The sequence below is a fragment of the Drosophila arizonae genome, chromosome 2, assembly GCF_054131065.1.
Source record: "Drosophila arizonae isolate 15081-1271.41 chromosome 2, UAZ_ARI_1.0, whole genome shotgun sequence".
NCBI classification, from domain to species: domain Eukaryota; kingdom Metazoa; phylum Arthropoda; class Insecta; order Diptera; family Drosophilidae; genus Drosophila; species Drosophila arizonae.
The window spans coordinates 11,061,405-11,083,135 of NC_142922.1; the positions used below are offsets into that span (position 1 = coordinate 11,061,405).

Consider the following 21,731-nt stretch of genomic DNA (forward strand, 5'->3'; position numbering starts at 1 on the left):
AAAGCAAACAACTTATCTAGGCAAATCTAGGGATATATGAAAATCTCTAACTCTAGCTTGACAGCTTAAACAACTCTTTTAGCTAGGAATATTACATAGAGTTAAATAACTGAATATATTTCGCATTGGTTACTTAAATCTTTCTAAAAGAATGTGTATGGACTTAATAAGTTTGATTGCCGCTTCTAATGGCATCGAATAACAGGGAGAATAAGCCAAGTTTAGATGCAGCTATAGCCCCAAACAGTCAATCAACGGCGCTTCAATACAAATCTCATTATTAAAGTGTTGGCCAAATTAAGTTTCTCCCGGGCGTACGTGTGCCGTGAAGTTGGATGATGCCGGATGCTGGTTGCCCTGCGGTTGATAGCCATTTGCTGTTGAAATTCCACAAAAGCCAAAAATTTTCTCCACTGCCCGGCATTTGTGAGTGTCTGCGAGAGTGTGTGTTTGTGTGTACGTGTGTGTGTATGCAACCACATTGAAAGTATTGCCGCACAACAAACATCAGCGGCTACGAACTGCAGAAACTTTTATTAGTGGCTCGGTGCTGCTGCACTCGCGGCTCAGCGGGTAAATCAGCAAAAGATTTTCTTCAATGCAGTGCAATTTTATTGTATTTTCTCTTCTTTTTTTTTCGTTTTCTTTTCCTTTTTTGCAACAGCAACTTTTATTTTAAGCCAAGACAAGGTTTCTCTGCGTTTATTTATGAGCTTTGCTCGCAATCGATGCGTTCGTTCATGTGCCCCAATACATTGCAACAGTTTTTCTTATCCTTTCTGATACGCTCGACGACCGCTCCATATTTCAGTCGAGTCGGTCACGTAAGCATTAAATTTTGAAACAGACAATACGTTCATTGTGCCAGTGATTTGAGCTTAAAGATATATTGGCAGCGGGCTGCGCTTCGAGAGCATGACAATGGCACAATGAAGCCTATTTGCTGCCTGCTGGCTGCAAACTTTCACAATGCGAACAAAACTTTATTTAAATGCTCTCATAATCCCTGCACTCTGTAGCCAGTCACGCAGATGGATGGGCCAACTGGAAGGGACTAATGAGATACTTAAAAATAGTTTCACCTGTTAATAATAGACAGCTAAAGATGGACACATGGCCAAAAATAATAAAACGAGCGCATTAAAAATAATTGAGAACTATGCGCCCATCTCATGCCCAACCGAGTGAGTGAGCAGTGCAAACTGAGCTCGTCATCGTGTCGTATGCGTAATTAAGCATAGAATCCCTGCTCACCCTTTTGACCTTCTCCGGGTCGCCGGCGGGACATGTAAAAAACGTGTTAATCCACAAACTAATTTGACGTTGACGTGCGGGTTTTAGGGGTAGACGAGTTAATTGTTTTTCGACTCACCTTACACTGGCGCTATTGTGGGGCTTTAAAGCTGAGTCATTCGAGCGTTAACAATTTGTGCGCACAGCCATTAAAGCCGGAGCTAAAGGTAAAAGTAAAGTTAATTGCGTGGCCAGCTAACAATGGGTCGCATCTGAAAATTGCTGCAATTCAGCTTAATGCATCAGGTTCCGCATTCAATTGGCGTCAACTTGCTTCAAGTAGCCAGCTCTGCGGGTGGTGACAAAAAGGCGACGTTCAGGACAACCGCCCACAACCCATTGCACAGCACCCACCGCCCACCGCCCACCGCCCACAGCCTCGCTCAATGTGCTCAAAATGAAATCAGTGAAATGCTGGAAATTAAAAAATAACGAGATAATTAAAAGCTACCCCGCAGTTATTTGCGTGTGTGTCCTTTGCGCACGTAAAGCAGCTTAAGTAGCGGCATTGTGGCCGCCCTTGTGGGATGCTGTTCTTGCTACTGTTGTTGTTGTTGTTGCTGCTCTTGTTGTTGACGTCGCGTCGCCTTGCTAGGCCATCCGTGAACGCCTGAGTGTGTGCCTCGCCTCGACCCCGTACTTATCCACATCGCAGCTGATAATCATGTCAGTTTCTTCTGCCGCATTGTCACTGCTATTCACTCAGCTCAAGTTCTGCTCGCTTCCCCATCATTGTTTGGTAATTAATAAAAGTAAGGGGCCTAATTATCTAACTGAAGCACTTAACAGTTATTAATGGATTTCAATGGAAAAATAAAGGTGCAGGAGTGAGCATTTGCCATGTAAATTAATGATAGGCTAACCAAGTTAGCCAAACAAACAATGAAGTTACAGAGAATATACAGTATTCAATAAAACACATTAAAATATCACTTACTCGCCCTTTCTCTCTCGCTCTGTCTGTCTCTCTGTTACTTAAGCCCATGAGAAGAATTGAATTAACAAATAATTATATACGTACTATATTAAGGATATATTATGCTATATTTATTTACTACACGTTAGTTATTGTAGTTTTTTATTGATTTGTCAAGAATATACGATATACTATTTAATATACCATATAAGAATATCGAAATATATACCATATACCATTATTACGATCTAATATGATATATTTATAGATCTGCTGCAGTCTCACCATTATATTTCCTTCTTATAGGAACACACCCACAGAAACAAACTCTTAGCTAGATTTAATAAGCAAGATATACGATATTCGTAGCTCAGCGATTCACTATGTGCTATTGCATTCACTCGTAATGTGCTCTCTCATACACACATGGAAAATTAAGTAAGCAAAGGATATATTCCACATGAATACAGTAATATTAAGGATGCAATTTGTAGTTGTGCTCCCAAAAAAATTAAATAAGTATATATAACGGAACAACGATATACGATATTTAAGATATACTATACGATATTTGGCATTATGAGGTTATGCTTCGCCTGTTGCTATTGCATTCGCTATCACTGTGCACCCACACGCTCACTCCTTCACACACACATGTGCATTTTTTATCATGCATGTTCGTTAAATGAGCATAATAAACATCTATATAGACTGCTTTGCATGGCTGGAGGCAAAATAAATTAAATTTTTAACATTGATGCGTATTTAATTGCTTGAATTATTTGAATTGTATTATTTGAATGTTTTTGTGCAGTCCATATGCATATTATTTCAGTGTATCTCTTTCGTCTGTTATTCAACAATTCACTGTAAATCAACTAAAATTATATTGGATCAGTTTTTCTGCCCTAGACCAACGAATATGCTAATGCTCCTCATGAAAATGCAAATGAAATGTGAAATATTTTTAATCAACTATTGTTTTATTGATCAACTAAAATAAAGAGCATTTTCGTCAATAAAAATCAAGCCTTCTAAATTTTAATACCATCAAAGGGTATACAACGTTCTATGATAGCCGCTGACTGCAATTAAACAATGACATGGAAACGGAAATCAAACAAAGTGCAAATTTCTGCCGCTTTATCTCTTTCTCCCTCTGCCATCTCATCGCATCTATTAATTCAGTCATCGAGCAATGCCTGTCAATTACGAGTAGTTGTTTTAATGACCACAAAAATTGACCAAGACTCGACAAAAATAAAAAATAAAAATAAAAAAGCAAAAGAAGAAAAAAAAAAATAAAAATGATACACAATTAGCGCACATTCAGGAATTCACTAATTAAGTTTATAATATTCGCACACATGTAATTACAAGTAATTACTGTGTGAGCTTTTCGGGATGGCAATAGCAATGATGAGTGCAACAACTAATTAAGCTCTAGCTGTAGTACAGTTGACACAAAAAGTTTGCGGTTTGTGACACTTACCGATGAATGTTTCTGACAAATACTTATACTTTTATAGTCGAATGTGCTGTGCAGAAGAGTGTATTGGATCTGCGTAATATCCATTTGAGGGCGTGGGAAATCAGAAATAATTAATGTCGTAATAATGACATTAATTATTCATTGCCAAAGTTGAGCAAGGAAGTTCTTATGGACTCATAAATTATATAGTCCGTCCATTGAGAAGTGGAAAATCGGAAAGCATGAATTGCACAAAAGAAAATCTAGGTTATTTTTGTACCTTGACGAATGATTTGCGCCTGTCTATCAATTTCCAATTTATTGTCCATGATTTCTGTCCTTGAATTAAAAAGCGCAAAAAAAAAAAAAAAAAAAAAAAAAATAGCTGAATATTTTAAGTTGAGCTGACTACTTTTAATTTAATTTTTTATTGAGTTTATATTAAATAAATAAATATATATTGGTCTATATGTATATGTATTTATTTATTATTAAGTATCCGCCAAAAATACAATGAGTGAATATTTACAAACTGTAAAATCTTAAACTAATAGGAGATAGAAATAAAATATAAATTATATACAATAAATATATTTCATAAATATAATAAATAAATACATATATTACAAATCATATTTGAGAAGTGTATTGAAACCAGCCTGAAAGCTGAAAAGAGTAAGGAGCTTAAAATATTGTAGATTAGAATATAATATTACAGATTTGAATATAATAAGAAACAATGAAGACATATAGTCTTAAAATAGATTTTCTGCTTATTTATTAGATAGTTTAAACAATCAGAGTTTGAACAAACAGTATCTGCGAATTAAATTGAATATAAAAAAAAAAAATAAAAAATTCAAACTCAAGAAAGAAAGAAGACTTTTAAATCATTAATTTTCCCATTATCAAATAATTGAATTATAATTTTTGATTTCTTTAATTTTCATAAAGTTTGAGTCCGCATACCTGCATACATAATTAAAAGCTACAGCCCAGCACTGCGTACCTCATTGACGCGATTATTAGAGCGTTGATTGAGCTGCAGCTGGGTGATGCAACACAATAGTGCAACATAATTGCAGTGGCCCAATCGCTTATTTGAGGCAAGATTGCTGTGATATCGCCGGGCTGTGTGTCGCATTTACGGAACACTAAACAACAAAGGCCGCCATTTCAGAAACTGTCGAGTCTTAGAGGAAAGGGAGAATTATAGGCGAGAGTGCAGGCCCATGATTGCAGATAATCACAATTGTCGAGTCGTTGGCCGAATGCAGTCACAGCTTGGATGGGGCAACTTCAAAGGGAGCTGGAGCCTCACGATAAATAAACCGCTGCATAGCCACAGGCGTTGGCAGTGCGAAGGGTCTTAAAGCCCGCATATCAGTTATTCAAGTTGAGCTTAAAGAGGGCTGACAACAAACTGTTTATTGAATTTGCCGCCATTTTTGGCGCTGGATATAGCCAAGGCTCGCTTTGGCCCAAAAATAGCCTTGAAGTTACTTTTAGGAACTTGCAGCTCCAATGTCCGTATCGTGCGGCATTGTGAAACTTTTCTGGTGCTGGAGCGTTTTTTATTTGAGTTTTCACTTACCTTGCGCTTAAGTGTTCCATCGCCAAGACCATTTGCCATTTGTTTTGGCACAGCACGCCCAACACGGGCAGAGGGGCGCAACAGTAGCAGCCGAGGCAGCCGAGGCAGCCGTGGCACCCAGATGCGAAAACTTTGCTCCAAAGGTAGCCTAGGCTGACAGGCAGCTGGGCGTGCGGGCTACTTTTATGATTATTGCTTTCTGTCGCTGCCGCCTCGGAATGAAGGTATTTGTATCTATGCGGATGATTGTGTATCTTCTTACAGATGGTCTTAAGTGCGCCTTAATGTGGATTTTAAGCATTTCTGGGCATAAGCTTCAGATTTAAGGTGCCCCGTGTTGGCGTGCTGCCATTACACGGTGACAACCCCTCTTTACACATTCTCTCCCTTTCCCTCTCTCACTCACCCTCACATAATGCCTCCTTAGAGTGGCAACCCTCCTTCTCTGTTGTAACAGTCTGTCTTCTGTGTCTGACTCGAGCTGCACTTCACTTTGTCTAATTGTAAAATAAATAAATGAAATAAAAACGTGAAGTGGCGCGAGCTGCAGAACATCATGCTAAGGAAATGACAAATTGTGCACGAGCTGCAACGCCTGGCAGCTAACCGCGCACTTTAATGCACACCCTCGCACACACACACACACATGCACACACACGAGTGAGCACACAATGTTTGAATTGAAGTGCAGGCAGGCAATGCCAGCGCCAAAAGAAACAACTGTCAAAAATAATAAATCAGCATGGATACATTGAAAAATGCAAGGTGTTGCCTGCCACTTGGCAGCTCTCTTCGCCAAAGACAGTTGAGGCAACAGAAGGCTTTCAATTTCTGGAGCAAAGCACTAAGCAGGCAGCCGACGAGGCGATCCCGACACTTGGCTGACTAGCTGACTAGCTGAGTAGAGGACTGCCAGACTGCCAGACTCCCAGACTGCCAGGCTGACAACCTGACTGACAGTACTCGGTTATAAAACTCGCACAGCAACAACAATCAAAAGCAACCCCTGCAGGGCTTTGCAGCTTTCATCGCCTGAGCTACCCCTCCTCTCTCTCTTGCTCTCTCTCTCTCTCCCAAAATCTGTGGCCAGCACCATCTCCACAAGAGTCGACGAAGTTGTTTAAGTACTTTGCGGGCAAAATGGCTTGCCGCCGCAATTTAGATAAATTTTAATTTTAATAAAGTGTTTGCGCTGCACTCCCGGCACACTCCAGCTGATACTCATAGAATTATGAATTAATTATATCAGACTGATGCTGGCTTTGCCCTGTTTGGTCTAGTTCTCCTGGCTTTCAGCTTCCGCCTGTATTTCACAATGCTGCAAAAGTCTATGAATCTGTCGCGTGCCCTTGGGTTGCGCAGGCGACGAGGCGGGGTCAGATAGTAATGTGATCGCATTTTTATGATCGCCTTCTTCTCCATGCCACACTCGAGGGCTTCCTGGACGATCGTGTTGCAAACGTCGGCGGGAAATCCGATTCTGGCGCTGAAATAGTTGACCAACTGGCAAAACGGGATGCCTTTACCGATCTCATCGAGTACAGTCAACACCAGATCAATGGACGTCTTAATGGTAGCATCGTGATAGATTAGCGCCATGAAAACTTTTCTATTTTTAACTGAATATTTATTTTTATTTATTTTTTTTGACCTGTTTTGCTTGGTTAAACATTAATAATAATAAATGTTTTCAGAGAAGCTCTCCACATCATATACATATATATATATATATTGTCATGGCAAAGGCCACACAATTTGCTTTGATTTAATTTATCACACAAAAAATTAATGAGGTTTAGAATTGCTTGGCCAAATAACCGTCGATTTGGTAGCTCCTTTAATGGAGCCAACCAGCAGTGGCTGTTCCGCTGACTGGAGAACAATGCCAAAAGTTCAACCCCGGCCAAAACTTGTTGGCGCACAATTTGAATGAAGCGCGCAAATTGAATAAAAGGCCAACGCCACAGCTCAAGCTGAAAAAATGCTGGCCGTGATAAAATCATCAGTTTGCCTGCTCTTTCAAAAATGTTTTCCTTTTTGTTTTCTCTTTTGCCTCTTTTTGTGTCTTCCCTTTTAGATTTTCCTCATTTCATTTTCTCTTTTTTATTTTTTGCATTTTTACGCTTTGTGATCAACTGTGTGGGAGGAGTTGGAGTTGGAATTGGAGTTGGAGCATGACCGGAGTTGGGGCGGACTGAACATAAATTTTTATTGCGCAAGCGAATTCAATAAAGTGGGCGTGGGATGTACCAATGTATCTGGCTGGAGCAATCGGCCAATTCTTAATTTAATTAGATTTTCATTGCAACGGAGACAAGGGCCGAGATGGTAAATAAAAGGAAATAGGTAAATAGACAACAGACGTAATCAAATTGCAGCAGCAAATCGGGATTTGTACTTGGAAGATTTCATTACTGTAGCTTTAATCGAGTTGATTGACTGCGATTTAATTAAAAATGATTTACTAACTCCGCCAACTCCCAATTCCTATAAATTTATTATCAATGTGATACAAAAGCGACAAACCTCTTTGTCCATCTAACTGCAATAAATTCACAGAAAATTATGCAAATGATGGCAAAAAATATGATTTCTCGACAAAGGCAGCCAAAGGGGCGTGACCGAGGCCGATAGGGCATTATATAAAATGTGAATCCATTGACCAAAACTGCGTATTACGCAAACCTAATGCGGCCAGATAACCACAGCTAAGTGTGGTTGTGTGTGTGTGGGTGTATGTGTGAGAGAGAGAGAGAGAGAGAGACAATATTTATGTCTTTATATATGCATGCAGATATCTGAATGAATTGAATTTAATTTTATGCATTTGCAGTATGAACGCATAAATTATGATAAAAGGCATAAAATATGCATGTGTAGGCCGAGAGAAGTGAGGGGAGCGCAGGAAGTAGGAGTAACTAAACTAACAGAGCCGAGTAAATTATGTTGATGGCCCGGATGTGTGGGTGTGCGTATAAGCCTCCCATTGGGCTGATATAATCGACATTAATATTCAGGACCATTCTCTAGTTTGGGTGTTATGCAAAAACAATGTCAAAGCTCAGCTGCCACAGATGTTCACTAAATTAGTCCAGCACACACACCCGCACACCCGCACACACCTACGCACACACAGACACATGAATTTATTGCGAAGCGGGAAAAAAGGGGCAAAGTTCAGGCAAATGTTTGCACAGGCTCCAAGGACCACCTGTTCGCAGTTGTCATATGTAGAATGAAACTGGACATCGGCTAATCCAGCTGAGCGCCAATTTGGCGTACATGTCGTCAGTTTTAGTATTTTTTTTTTTTTTTTGTCGTCCGTTCCGTTTTTGCTATTCGCTTTTGCGCTCATTTGGAACACGAGTTGCCTAGTTACCTGTCCAGGTGAAATTGTGAACGTGTGTGCGCAATTAGCAGATAGCTTTGTGTGTGCTTGTGTGTCATCAAAGCCAAAGCCAAAGCCGGCTGTTTGGCCTCCATTAATATGCCGACAGCAGACGAGCAATTGGAAGCAGCTCACAGTCACTTTATGAAGAATTCGCAAAAAGTAAAAAAAATAATGGAATGAAAAGTTCTGTTCAGCATTCCGAGCTAATTGAAAGCACTTTATGAGGCATCATCATGAATAACAGAAGCCAATTCATCGAACCACCTCTTGCCGCCTGTCAAATGAATCAAGCGTCGAATTGCTCGGCAATGCTAACCCTTCTGCTTATCCTTTCAGTGTCTAATCAATGCATAGCTTCAATATATGGAATATGTATATTCATGACGCATGGGCTGACAATGCCGGTTTGTGCTACCCTTAATATAGTACAAGAAAAAGAATCTTGTGATTTTTATGCCCAAATGTCCTGCATAATTTGTTCAGGCGAACTGAAATCCGCCACACACACACACACACACACACACACACGCATACACACGTCAACACAGCTTTGAGCTTGAATGGCTTATGAGCTGATTTGTCGATGTATATACATACAATACATGTATTGTATATTCAGGTGGACTTCGATATTGAACCCTCAACAATAAGTTGATAAAATGCCTTTCATTTTTCCTTTGTGTGCTCCTTCTGCCTGCTACAAAATCAATTTACAACGGAAGCTTGCTTGCATAACCCTTGAGACACGTAATCCTGTTTATATGTTTGTACGGCTATGCCTGCACGAGTCTATCCCACACGTTCATTCTATATACATACACGTATGCGTGTGTACGCCTGTGTGTGTGTGTGTGTGTGTGTGCGTGTGTGTCTGTATGCCTCCCTTGGCGTTTTGCAAAATAGTATCACAGGTTGAGGCTGAATGTCTAAGGACAATGTCGGCATATCCTACGCCTCAACGATGTTGTTGTTGTTGTGGACTAGTTGCAGTTTTCGCATATCGATCACATTGTCTTTCGGGACGGCACGTGACCCAATGCCACTAGCATACTCGCTCTGCACAAATATATATACATACATATACATATACATATACACATATTTATGTGCTTGTAAATGATTCGATTGCATTTTATAATTGCTTTATGCCTGTCAGTATTTATTTGGCCTGGTTTGCATATCTCTTTCTGGCAAAACTTTAATAAATATTCGGCAGAGGCATTGATTGTTTATCATCTGCCTGCTTTTTAATTGCATTATTTCTTATGTTCCAGTTTATTTCTAAACACATACCACTCAACTTCAGAAAATTGATTAGTGTGATAAGTTTGTTTCGCTTCACTGCTAACTTTCCAAAGGTAAAGGCCTAAGCTTATTGTTGGCAGCTTTCAGTTGACTTGAAGTTTCGTATTTTCAATAAAATTCTCAATGAAATATGCCTCAAATCAGAAAATATTGGTTGTATGGAAATTGTTATTTGACATGGATGCAAGTTTCGGTAAAGGCTGAAATACATCTGTATATTATTCATATGAATATAAAAAGTAAACAATATATTTTTATTTTAAGAGCTGTCGTAATAAAATTGCGTATTTGTCTTTATTTTCCATGTGACAAATGTGAAGGGGAATGTATTGAATTTGATTCATGCCAGTAGGCATATCACAATCCCTTCTCAATTCCTTGCCTAGTTGAATTGTGCTCAGAATGCAGCTAGCTAAAATTGTGTTGTCTCTCTTCTTTTTCCATAGGTGGACTGTCTGCATATTTGTCTCTCGTATCGCCTCTATACTCGTGCATCAATCGTTGATTCGGTCTAGAATAATGCTTCAATCAAGCAACAACTGCAGCACACTCGGTCGAATCGACTCTCTTGCTCTCAAGCCTTGCTCTTTATACAAATTTCATAATACTGCACTCTAATTTAATTTAATTTAATGCCCATCAAATAAATTTTATAGAAATAATTAAATAAAGATTATAATAAAGGGAATACAATTCAGCAAAATTACATTATATCTTACCACATATATAATTTAATTTTGTTGATTGTATTCTCTGAAACATTTTATATTCAGTAAGCTGACCAGAATATTTAAAAATAATGTAGAAATCTTAGAATCATTATATATAACCGACCTTCATATATTAATTTAGTGCCTTCATTTATTTTTGAGTAATAATAATACGTCTGTAATAAGCAATGTAACAATAATTTCTATTTGAGATTTAATTTTTGTTTGACCGATGTTAGGCAAATAAATTGGTATGAGGAAAACTGATGATACAATATATATAGATTTAAAATTTCCTGACTAGATTATCTTAGCCAGATATCTCGACCTGGATTGGACGCGGTTCCTTTGTTATTAAATTTGTGACTTTCAAAGGGTTCAGATTGGGACGTATTAATTACATTTAATACAATGCGACACTAAGCAGCTTATTCCTATTTACCTTGACAAAAGGGACAAAAAATTATAGCAGCAGCTAATGGATGTTTGAAGCCAAGCATTATTATTAGGAAAAAGTTTGAATTATACCTGCATAATATGGCTGGAGTTGAGTGAAATGACTGGCTGGCTGGCACTTGGACAGCTAGACAGTTGGACAGCTGGACTGCTGGACAGTTGGGCAGATGGCTGAGTAAATTAGATTAAAGACATCGAAAGCCACACAAAGTCCACTTGACTGCGCTACACGAGCCTTGCCCTGGCAGCCACTTAAACTTTTCCAAAGTTTGTGCGCAACAACTCATTGTTGAGCGGAGTGGATTGCCCTTCAGCTGATGCACCTTTTGTGCTGATGCACTGCAGTGGAGTGCAGCGCAGTGCAGTGCAGTGCGGTACGTTGCGGAGGAGTCAAAGTTGCATTCTCCTTGGCTTAGCAACATTGCGCAAATCCAATTGATTTGCCTTTGAAGTGCAACGAGTTTAAGCGCTGCACAAATACAACTAATGCAATGCATGCCCCAAGAACTTGGCTAAGTGATTTTCCAAAGTTCTTTTTTAATGAAACTGAATGCAAGTGCTCATCTCTGCCTGTCTCCCTCACTCCCGCTCTGGGATATTTCTGTATTTAGTTTTTCATTTCGCTCTTACTATCTCTCTCTCTCTCTCCTTCTATATATATATGTGTAATTAAACTGATTGATTTTTCGGATTTGGCCAAAAGTATTCAGCATTCGTACTTTTGTGCTTGCCATGCACTTATATCCGATTTTTTCCGACTGTTTGCTTAGTTCTTTGGATTTGAAATGGCTTACCAAACATTTGGCAAGCCGAGCTGCTAACCGAACAGCCCACCAAACAGATTCCGGCCGGAAAGCAGCGGCCGGGGGCGGGAGGCCATAATTTATGCGGCTCTGTTTTTCAACAATTTTATTGGCATTTTCAGTTTGCGTAACAAGTTCGGCTAATTTATTACAATGGACGCCTCGTAAATTGCAAGCTCGCGTCCGTGTCCATGTCCGTATCCGTGTCCGTGTCCGTGTCCGAGTCCGTTTCCGTGCCCCGGCTGACATTCGCTGAGCAATGAGGATGTTAATGCCCGAAATTTATACGCATCGTCCGCGCAATATGGCAAGCAACTCACGCCTCTCAATTTCATTTATATGCCGCATTTGGCGGCGTCTTTCGAGTGTGCGCACACTGCATAATCCTGGCTAATTAGCTTCAATTGTCGCTGTCATAAAGCGCATCCTTGCGGCCCACTTAAGCGCACCATTAACAAATAAGGCGACTTGTCAACCTTGGCAGGTGGCAGCAGCACCGGCTTATTGCCAAATTAATTAGCTGTCAATTATGTGAAAAGTTTCATTTGAACGGCGGCCCGCAAGTTTAATTAAGTTTCCGCTTAACTCCGAAGTGCTTTGCCTATATCGGGATATGCGTGCTACTTGCTCTTGTCGATGGTGTGTGGACTCTAAATAGGAATTCCTGAGCTGTCACATCCAACTAACCACAATACAAATTGCACGCAATGGGCAAAGTCCTTTGCGACTTTTGCTGCGTCTGACAACCAGACGACATAACTGAAATGCTTTAATTTAGCATTTCATGGCGGCTTTCATACACTAATTGAAGTATAAAAGGCTATAGCATATATAGTTAGCAAAAATGCCAAAATACAATTTTTGTATTGAAAAATTTGGGTTGATAACAGAAAACTAGTAAGAATGGGTTTGTTTGATTGCATAGGAAAGGTTCAGAGCCAAACGAGTTGAGAATATATATCAATTAATACAGGAGAGTAATTATATCAATATATATTGATAATAATCCCCAGCTCTCAATATTGTATTTAGATAAGTGTTAAATGAAGTAATTTGAAGTCTTGACTCATCTGCATTTTCTTCTATGTCGGAGTATTCTAGCGGAGTTTTGTAAGGCGGGAGTACAGTTAATTAATTGGTTTATCCCGTCTGAAACATAGAATAAGTTGCAATCTCCTGCTAGCTTAGTAATGTATCTGGTTTGTATGGTATTATGCTAAGACTCAATTGACTTAAGGATAAATAGTTAATTAATTCTGTAAACATGATTGTAAATATAAGCAATTTTAGAATTCCGATGAGGAAATCAACGTACAAATCGTGCAATCGTACAAATGGACATTCCTCAAGAAGAAGAATACTTCAAAGTGCTCATATCTCTTCGACTCCTTAAATTCCATGTTGAATGGCCGCTGTGCATAGAAAGCTGATAAATACGCCTCTTTATAACTGCTAGTGGATTGACCTATTTTTAGACATTCCTTCGACCTTGAATTCAAGAAACTTAGCAACTGCAAATAGACTTCCGTATATATAGACATAAACGACACACCCACACATAAACACATCAATTTTACTCACGTCTTATTCAGTATAGTTAGACTCCTGCCATGCCCCAAGTATATTATATATGAGTAAAGTAATCAGTTTAGTGCTTTCGCACATCTTTCTTCATATCGTGGAATGGCAGTTACCTTATCACATTTCAAAACAATTTTATTATATTTACTGCAGTCTAAATATTCACATATATATAATGAAATTGTTAATTTAGTGTAACTAGAATTCAAAGCAATTGAAAAAGCATTTGATATACTTACTTTTGTTTTGTTGTTGGGGCATAATGCTCTCATGTTTGATAGTGCTATAAATATTAGAATGTTGTGCAAATGGAATTGCATAAATAATGGCAACGAGCTCGACTTCCTTTAAACAACAACTTCCGCTGGAAAGCAAAAGTAACAAACAAACAAAAAATATATATACATACATATATATACATATATGTATATAGAATAGCAAAAGCGCATTTCCGTTTGTTGCTTGTTGCTGCCAGCGTATCAGTTGACAATTGGCCATAAGGAATGCTGTGCACTCTCAGCTAACGAGCGTACAATGCACATACATATGTGTGTGTGTGTGCGTGTGTGTGTGAGCGCTGTTGCTGACGGGGACTCAAATGCACAAAGTGACATTTGCCGAGTCCAGGCTGCAGCTGCGATGCCATCAAAAATGTATGAATTTGTTGATTTGACGGAAGTAAATATTTGGCTAACGGATGTGCACTCCACTTGTGTGGAGCCATCGTCGTAAACGCTGTCGAGTTGCTGTCGGTCGACGGGCTCCATAAAAATTTGATTAGTTCGCCAAGAGCAATTGAAAGATGCCGTTTCACATTCGAATTCGAGCTCGTATGTTATCAAAGATTGAAGCCCAGAGGCGTAGACCAGCAGCTCAACGTGCCCAGCCTAAATTTGCAATTATGTTTAGCTGCAATTTATAGATATTACGTGCGTGCGTGTGTGTGTGTGTGTGTGCACGTAACTGCTATCAACGTCAAAATGCATGCTTGATTCAATAATTTGGGTATCCGGCCCGAGGGCTGTTGGGTTCGGGGCAAACGCAATCTATGGCGCGCTTGCAACGCGTGCTCAATCTCAAAAGTGGCATATTCAAATCGAGCAACATTTTGCGAATGTTGCAGTTGCATGCGCTGGCGTGATGTGTGCATGTCTGCATGAGTGTCTCTCTCTGTGTGTGTGTGCATTAGTGCACGCACAGACACCAAAAATGGCTGCCACTGTCGCTGTCTGTGTGTGCTCAACTAAGCATATCGACGTCAATAAATCATCCAATAATGCGCTGATGCTGATGCTGTTCCTGCTGATGCTGATGCTGCTGCTGTTGCTGTTGCTGCTGCTGATGCTGCTGTTGCAGTTTAGAGCGCAAATGGCCCCTCTTGCAGCAGCAGCAGCAGCAGCCCTATGCCATTGGCGGTGGGCGTGCCACTGTGGGCAGCGGCACAAGTCTGCTGAGCTAGCTGGCATGTCTTTTGCCATTTCCGGAATTACGTACGAGCTGCTGTTGTTGGCTGAGTGCTTTTTAACTTCGGCTGCGGCAATCGCTGAGCAGCAGACGGGACGGTGTCGCCGCCTCAGACTCCTGTGGCCGGGTGCTGCACTTATGTTTGCAGATTGTCAGCATAAAATGCAAGAAGAGCATTTCACAGATTGAATTTTATTCGGTTGCGGTTATTTCGAGCCATTACGAGTGGCCTGTGTGTGCGTGTGTGTGTGTGTGTGCGTGTGTGTGTGTGTGGCTGCTAGGAGTGCATACATCAATTTACTAAATCACGCTTAGGACGAGTACACGCTCCGTCTGCTCTGTAAACTCTGGTGAGGCTCTTCCTGTGAAGCGGCTGCCATTTGTTGTGCTGCACGCTCTGGCGTCAATTCTGTTTTCTTAACCCGCACACAGAGGCGCCAACCACCGCCTGGCAGCGCACTATGCCCCACCACTAAGTTAATTATATTCTGTTTGCTTTGCAACGCTCGGCTTTTGTAGAACCAATGTGCAGCAGCTTGTGGCACGTTGGCGCTACCTTGCCGCGTAACAGCTAATCAATTTCGCCGTTAATGTGACATTTGCAGCAAGCTATGGAGGCATGGCTCAGCTCAGCTGTCATCGCCTCTCACCCACCTCCTTCCCTCCCTCTCTCTCTCTCTCTTTCTCAGCACCTAAGTGCAGTCGTGTGAAAAATAGTTTCGTTATGGCATGCACGCACACATATTTCCAACCTTCCGCCGTTCGCTGTTCGTCGCTCGCCGTTTGTCAAATGACATTACTTAACGCTGCTCCATCGACATTAATGCGATTTTAATGCGCTGATTTGATTGAAGCCAATTGACAGTTTGCTCTTTGCTCTCAGCAAACAGGCGACCGAGCTGCAGTCTCCATAAAGGAAATGCAGATTTTATATTCAAATGGAAAATACAAAATGCAAAATTGTAAATGTCCTGAAGTTTTCTCTTCAACGGAAATTCCAATTTCCCCGGCTCTGTCTTGGGACCGCCGTCCACAATTTTGTATCCGGCGCCAATTCATGTTATATATACATTTTTGTTTTATTTTATCAAATATATTGGCTATGAATTTGAATATTTAAATAAAAGTGGTTGGTAAATTTCAGTGAAATAAAATACAAATTTATATGATCAACTTCCAATGCAAACAACATTATTAATAGAGAATAATTATGATAAATGCAAATGAAACATACACTGCACAAGTGAAGAAAAGAAATTTAATTTCTTATACGGCATACACTCATCTTATCTCTTTGGTTGAGTAGCCAATACAATTAATGATAAAGCAGCTCGGTTGCTGCGCTTTTGCTGAGGGGGAGATGGATAGAGAGGGAGAGAGAGTTGAAGAGCTGAAACGAATATCTGGTAACAAACTTGAATTATAATTAATGGTGCAACGCAGCGTATACAAGGTGTACTATTTATACATATAGATATGTATGTTGAACAAATACTTTACTTATTTAGGATAAGACACCAGATAGAACAGGTTTATTAAAAATAAGTAATTAAAATTATTTCACACATAACCCACAGATACAACAACACTGTACTTTGTAGTATTTGTGGTACCATAGCAAATTAATCAATCAAAACAAAATTATAATGTCTGGGCATTAACACCAAGATCATTCATTATGCCCACCTATATCTTAATGAGTACGTGCGCTTGAGTGTACTTATGCTACTTTCTATACTCATACGAATTAAACATTTATAAGTCTCTTCCGTTTGTTTTTTAATTATAATTTTTTTTATTGTGTTTTTCTAATTTAGTAATTTTTAGTTTATAATTATGTTGGTTGTGAATTGCGTGTGAAAAAAATTAAAAGCAAATAATTGAGGTTTATTAAACATTGAAACAATCTATTTAAAATGGTATGTAATATATATATATATATATATATTTAATAAGTATATTTAATATACAGTTGAATATAAATATGTTTTGCAATCTGCAGGTTTTGTGCTTAAATTTAAATATTTATATTAAGTTTATTCTATTTTCATTATATAGGTAAACATCGATTATTATTACAAATTATAAATTTTAGAGTTATTATTATCATTTTATTCTAATTAGCATGCGTATGTCAGAGGAATTGCTATTTGCTTCCACAAATTTGTGCATATATATAGTACCTAAATCTTAATCTTATCTTTGTTTCAATCATACTTTCAGATCACAATTTATCAATTGAGCTAACTAGATTGCCACCGGCTTGCCTGGCATTCAATGCTGGCATAAACGTAACTGCTGCTGTAGATGTGCAATTGATTAGCCGGATATGCAAAATATGCTTTGGGGCACTCTGAACGTCAGAGTCAAAAGGCCATCGGCATAGCTGCCTGCATATCAAATTTGGGGTCAGTCAGCCTGGCAATCATCCGAGGACATTTGCAAATTCTGTTGGCCCATCTCTAATTAACCTTTGCAGCTGGCCGTTGTGCTTCGTTGCCGATTCGATGTGCATATGGCATATACACCCACCTCACAGCTCAACCACATACACACACACAGACGCGCACATCCATATGGTGCTCGAGTGCAGGCAACCAGACCCCAAAAAGGTGAACTAACCGCTTGCCCCAAAAATTGACAGCGTGGCCGCTCAACGTTTAATTAGAGTAATTAAAGCCGGACAAGCGTTGCATTAATAAGCTGCAGCAAACCAGTAACCTGACGACCGGCAACCTGGCAACTGGGCAAGCGGGCAACCCGGCGACCTGGCGACCTGCTTGGATTGGGTCCTGCTGACCTGCAGTGTGGCTGGGCATTTATGCAAATCGAGGCAGAGACAAGGCGGCATATTTAAGCTGCTCCTCCTAAATGCCAAATCTTCGACTGAAGATTGCAGTGACGGAAATTTATGCATAGCCAGCAAGAAGGCGCCTTTTGATTTGAGGCATGCAGCCTGGCTTTGTTTCACCATTGTTAATAAGTATCATAATTACCATTAGAGATTTGCATTCACAAATGCATTAGCCGAGGCGACTTAACTTTTTGGCATGCAAATCAGGCCGTGGTAATTATACATACATATATTCGATGCATATCATTAGCATGCATGGCCAATGAGTGCACTTTGTACAGATGAGGACCGAGAACAAGAACGAGAGAGAAAACAAGAGCGAGAATGAGAATGAGAATGAGAATGAGAATGAGAATGAGATGTGTGTTGCCAGTGCTGCCAGCTGTTGAGCTTCGAAAAAAGTTGAATTGGGGATAACAGTAAGCTAAAACAGCGAGAAATATAGGATAAAATGCTGCTCTTAGTATTTTCTTGAAGTATTTCTTCTAGGTATTTCATCATAGTATTTCCTCTAAGTATTTGCATTAAGTATTTCCATTAAGTATTTGCATTAAGTATTTCCGTTAAGTATTTCCTTACCTGAACGATCATTATATATATGCACACACTTTACTTCCCTTTACTCCACTGCACGACTGACCCCCACGAGCCCTGGGCGACTGACTGAATATATAGGGCGACTTTCGTGGTTTAACTAACCAGTCGGAAGACTCTCTGCTGCTTCAAGCATTCAAGTTTCGTTAGGTTCGTAGGAGTCGTTACAGCCGAGCTCTAAGTGACCAATGGGAACACTCTCTGCTGCTTCAAGTATTCCAGCTTCGTTACTTAAATATAAATATCACATGAATACTACTATATACATATAGACTCTACTTCCTCCAGAGAGATAGACGGAGAGACAGACTATGAAATAGAGAGTGAGAAAGAGAGAGACAGATGATATACACACAGACATACGAACAGATATATAAGCAATCATATACGCATAGTTAAATCTGATTACAGCATTATGCTGCTGAAGAACACATATGGTTGTTACATATGTACATATGCTCAGCCATAGACAGCAGCTCCTACCTTTCTATAATTCTCTTTAGGACGAGGTTTTGTGCATGGACTGCCTCAACTTCTAGCTTATCCATCCCATTTCAAGGGATTTATTATCAATATATTGTATTAAACCGCTTTCAAATAGGCTAGATTTAGCCTTAAATGTGCTAAACTGACAACACTGAGTTAGAGACATTGCCGCAGCTTGCAATGCTCTTGCTGAAGCTGCTGCTGCTGGTGCTGCATATTTTATAAGGCCAAAGGCAATTGGCTTTTTAAATATTGCGACTCGTTTTCAATTTCTCAGCAGCAATTCCATTTGCATTTTTGCCTTTGACATTATTGTGAGCTCCACTCTATTGACATGGGACTGCAGGGGAACTGTCCATCCGTTCCGGCAAAGCAAGTAGCCGTGCCATGCCGTGCCGTGCCGTACTGAGTCCGGCTATGAATTTCCGCTTCCGGTACCATGCAACACGCTTTGCCCGACTACTCAAGTGTAAAAAGTGCCTCTCAAGTTATTTTCCTGTTTCTATTTTACCATCTTCGTTTTCTTTTGCTTCGATTCCAGCTGCTGCTCCTCCTGCTGCTGCTCCTTCTGCTTATGTCGCTGCCACTGTATCCGAGTCTGTATCTGCGTCTGTCACAGTCGTCTTTGTTTCGTGTTTTTTCTTGATTAGAATTTTGTACTCATGAATTTTCATTTCCGTTGTTGAATTTCTTTGAAATTTGCAATGCTTATCTCTTGTCATTGAATTCCTTAGAGCTGTGTTGATAAACAACAACAACAAATAGTTGAAATAAATAAAAATAAGTAAGATGCACTGTCCAGAGTTTTCCTATATATATATATATACATCAATATTATATACACAAATATCTATATATGAATATATATTTCCCTTTGTGCATGTGTTGTAGATATAAATATATATACTCTTGTATAGATGCTTAACTTTCTCTGTGGGCCTCTGGCTATGTGCCCACAAATGCATTTCAATGCCTGTTGTTAATTTACCACAGTTTTAATTAAGAGCAACATTTTCCCCAACAACTATTTTAATAATTACAACTTGTGATTGTATCGATTTGCTGAGTGGCAGTCAGACCTCTGACGAAACTCAAATAAGATGATTGCACTTCATTTAATTACTGCTTGAATAATAAAGGCCAAACGAATTACACAATAATCAATATGAATTAGTGCTCAGCAGCAATAGGGATATACCTATGTTTGTCTGTAGCAAACATTGCCCCAGCCCACAGTCGAATTATTATTTTGATTATTTGGTTTCAATTGAATACCACAGAAACTATGCGAATGACTTTAACAATTCAAATAAATGTCGAAATGAATGCAAAATAAAACAAATTTCTCTTTGAGCACACGCACAATAATTTGCGAGTTCATAAATGTCTAATCTAGTCTAATTGACTTCATTTGCCCGATATACCCCAGGATGCTCATCCACCTGCCCTTTTGCTCTTCTCTTTGCTCTCTCTCTGTATGGCTGCAGCTATAACATTCAACACTACAGCTCGATGTACGGCAGGTTACTGAGTCTGTGGTGCATGTTTCATTCGATTTTCATAAACGTACTCTGTGCGAATTTCCTCTCTTACACTCAATTGGCTGCGTTTCCACTTGAATCAGTTTCCATTTTTCCTAGGCAATGCAGACGACACACAAAAAAGGCCGACACTGCGCCGACACTTGCAGGCCTTGTTTTAAGCCATCTGCTCACACTCACATTCCAAGCATAGTCAAGCGATCAACGTTGAATGAGCAAAAACAAAGGCCGCTGCGAGGCCACCAAAATTTCACGTTGACAAAAAATAAGGAAAGAAAAAAAAAAAACTTTTTGCAGCATTAAAAAGTTGCTATTGTGATCGAATGTTTCAGCCAAGCATAAAGATAGCATGTTAGCCTAAGTCCCAAAGGCAACTACAACACATGTTGTCTAATATAAACCCCATGGCTTTTGTTTTAGTGTAGTTGTCATGTGCAGGAGATGAAACGTTATATATATGTTCTATAGATTTTATTAAAAATATTTAAAATTTTATGGAAGAGCTATAGAATAAAGAGAACAGATGTAATGCTAAGAAGCTGTAACCTCCATTGGGTATCAGCTCTCGCTCTCCCTTAAGAGGAGATGACTGACACCTTGTTCTACAAGTCTGTTCCAAAACCAATCTGGACCTATGGCTCACAGTTATGAGGGAACGCTGGCAACAGCAGCATTCATATTGTGCAGAGCGTCCAGTCGAAGGTTTGAGAGGTATAGCCTTCTGCTATGATAGAAACGAAGACAGAGAGATTTAAGTAGTATGGGTGACAATTCCTAATCAGAGGGGACATTTTTTAGCAAGCTTTCATCGCAACTTAACCAATTCCCGCGAGCTCTTACAATGCAGTCCAGCCGCTGCCTTTTTCGACGTAAGAACTTAACGTAAGCAAATGTAAAGTCTTAGGGAATGCAGACAAAAATAATAAAATATACTCTTGACATATTTAAAAGATTTTTCATTATGGGATTTATATAAAAATATTTGGTCAACTTATTGTAAGAACAAAAAAAAATTAATTAATAAATAAAAATATAAAAAAATATACATAATATATACTTGTATATATAATTATTTTAGTTGATGCCATAGACTAATCAAAGTGCACAGATGCTTTGGGGAATGGGTATTATTATTTTAGAGCTGTAATGGAATGCAGCATATGTTGCACACAAAGTGCATTAGGTGAGTAAATCCTGTGATAATTCAAATAATGATGACGCTTTAGCTACAACAATAACTAGCAGCACCACCAGCAGCAGCACCACCACCAC

At 39.4% G+C, this 21,731-nt stretch overlaps 1 long non-coding RNA gene across 1 annotated transcript; it reads right to left on the minus strand.

Annotated features, from left to right (window-relative positions):
• Positions 1–18,979: 18,979 nt before the first annotated feature.
• LOC149270296 (uncharacterized) lies at positions 18,980–21,731 on the minus strand. The gene is made up of 2 exons (XR_016271670.1): positions 20,489–21,731; positions 18,980–19,654 (listed from the first exon to the last, which is right to left on the minus strand). It is a non-coding gene; the product is annotated as an uncharacterized LOC149270296 (long non-coding RNA).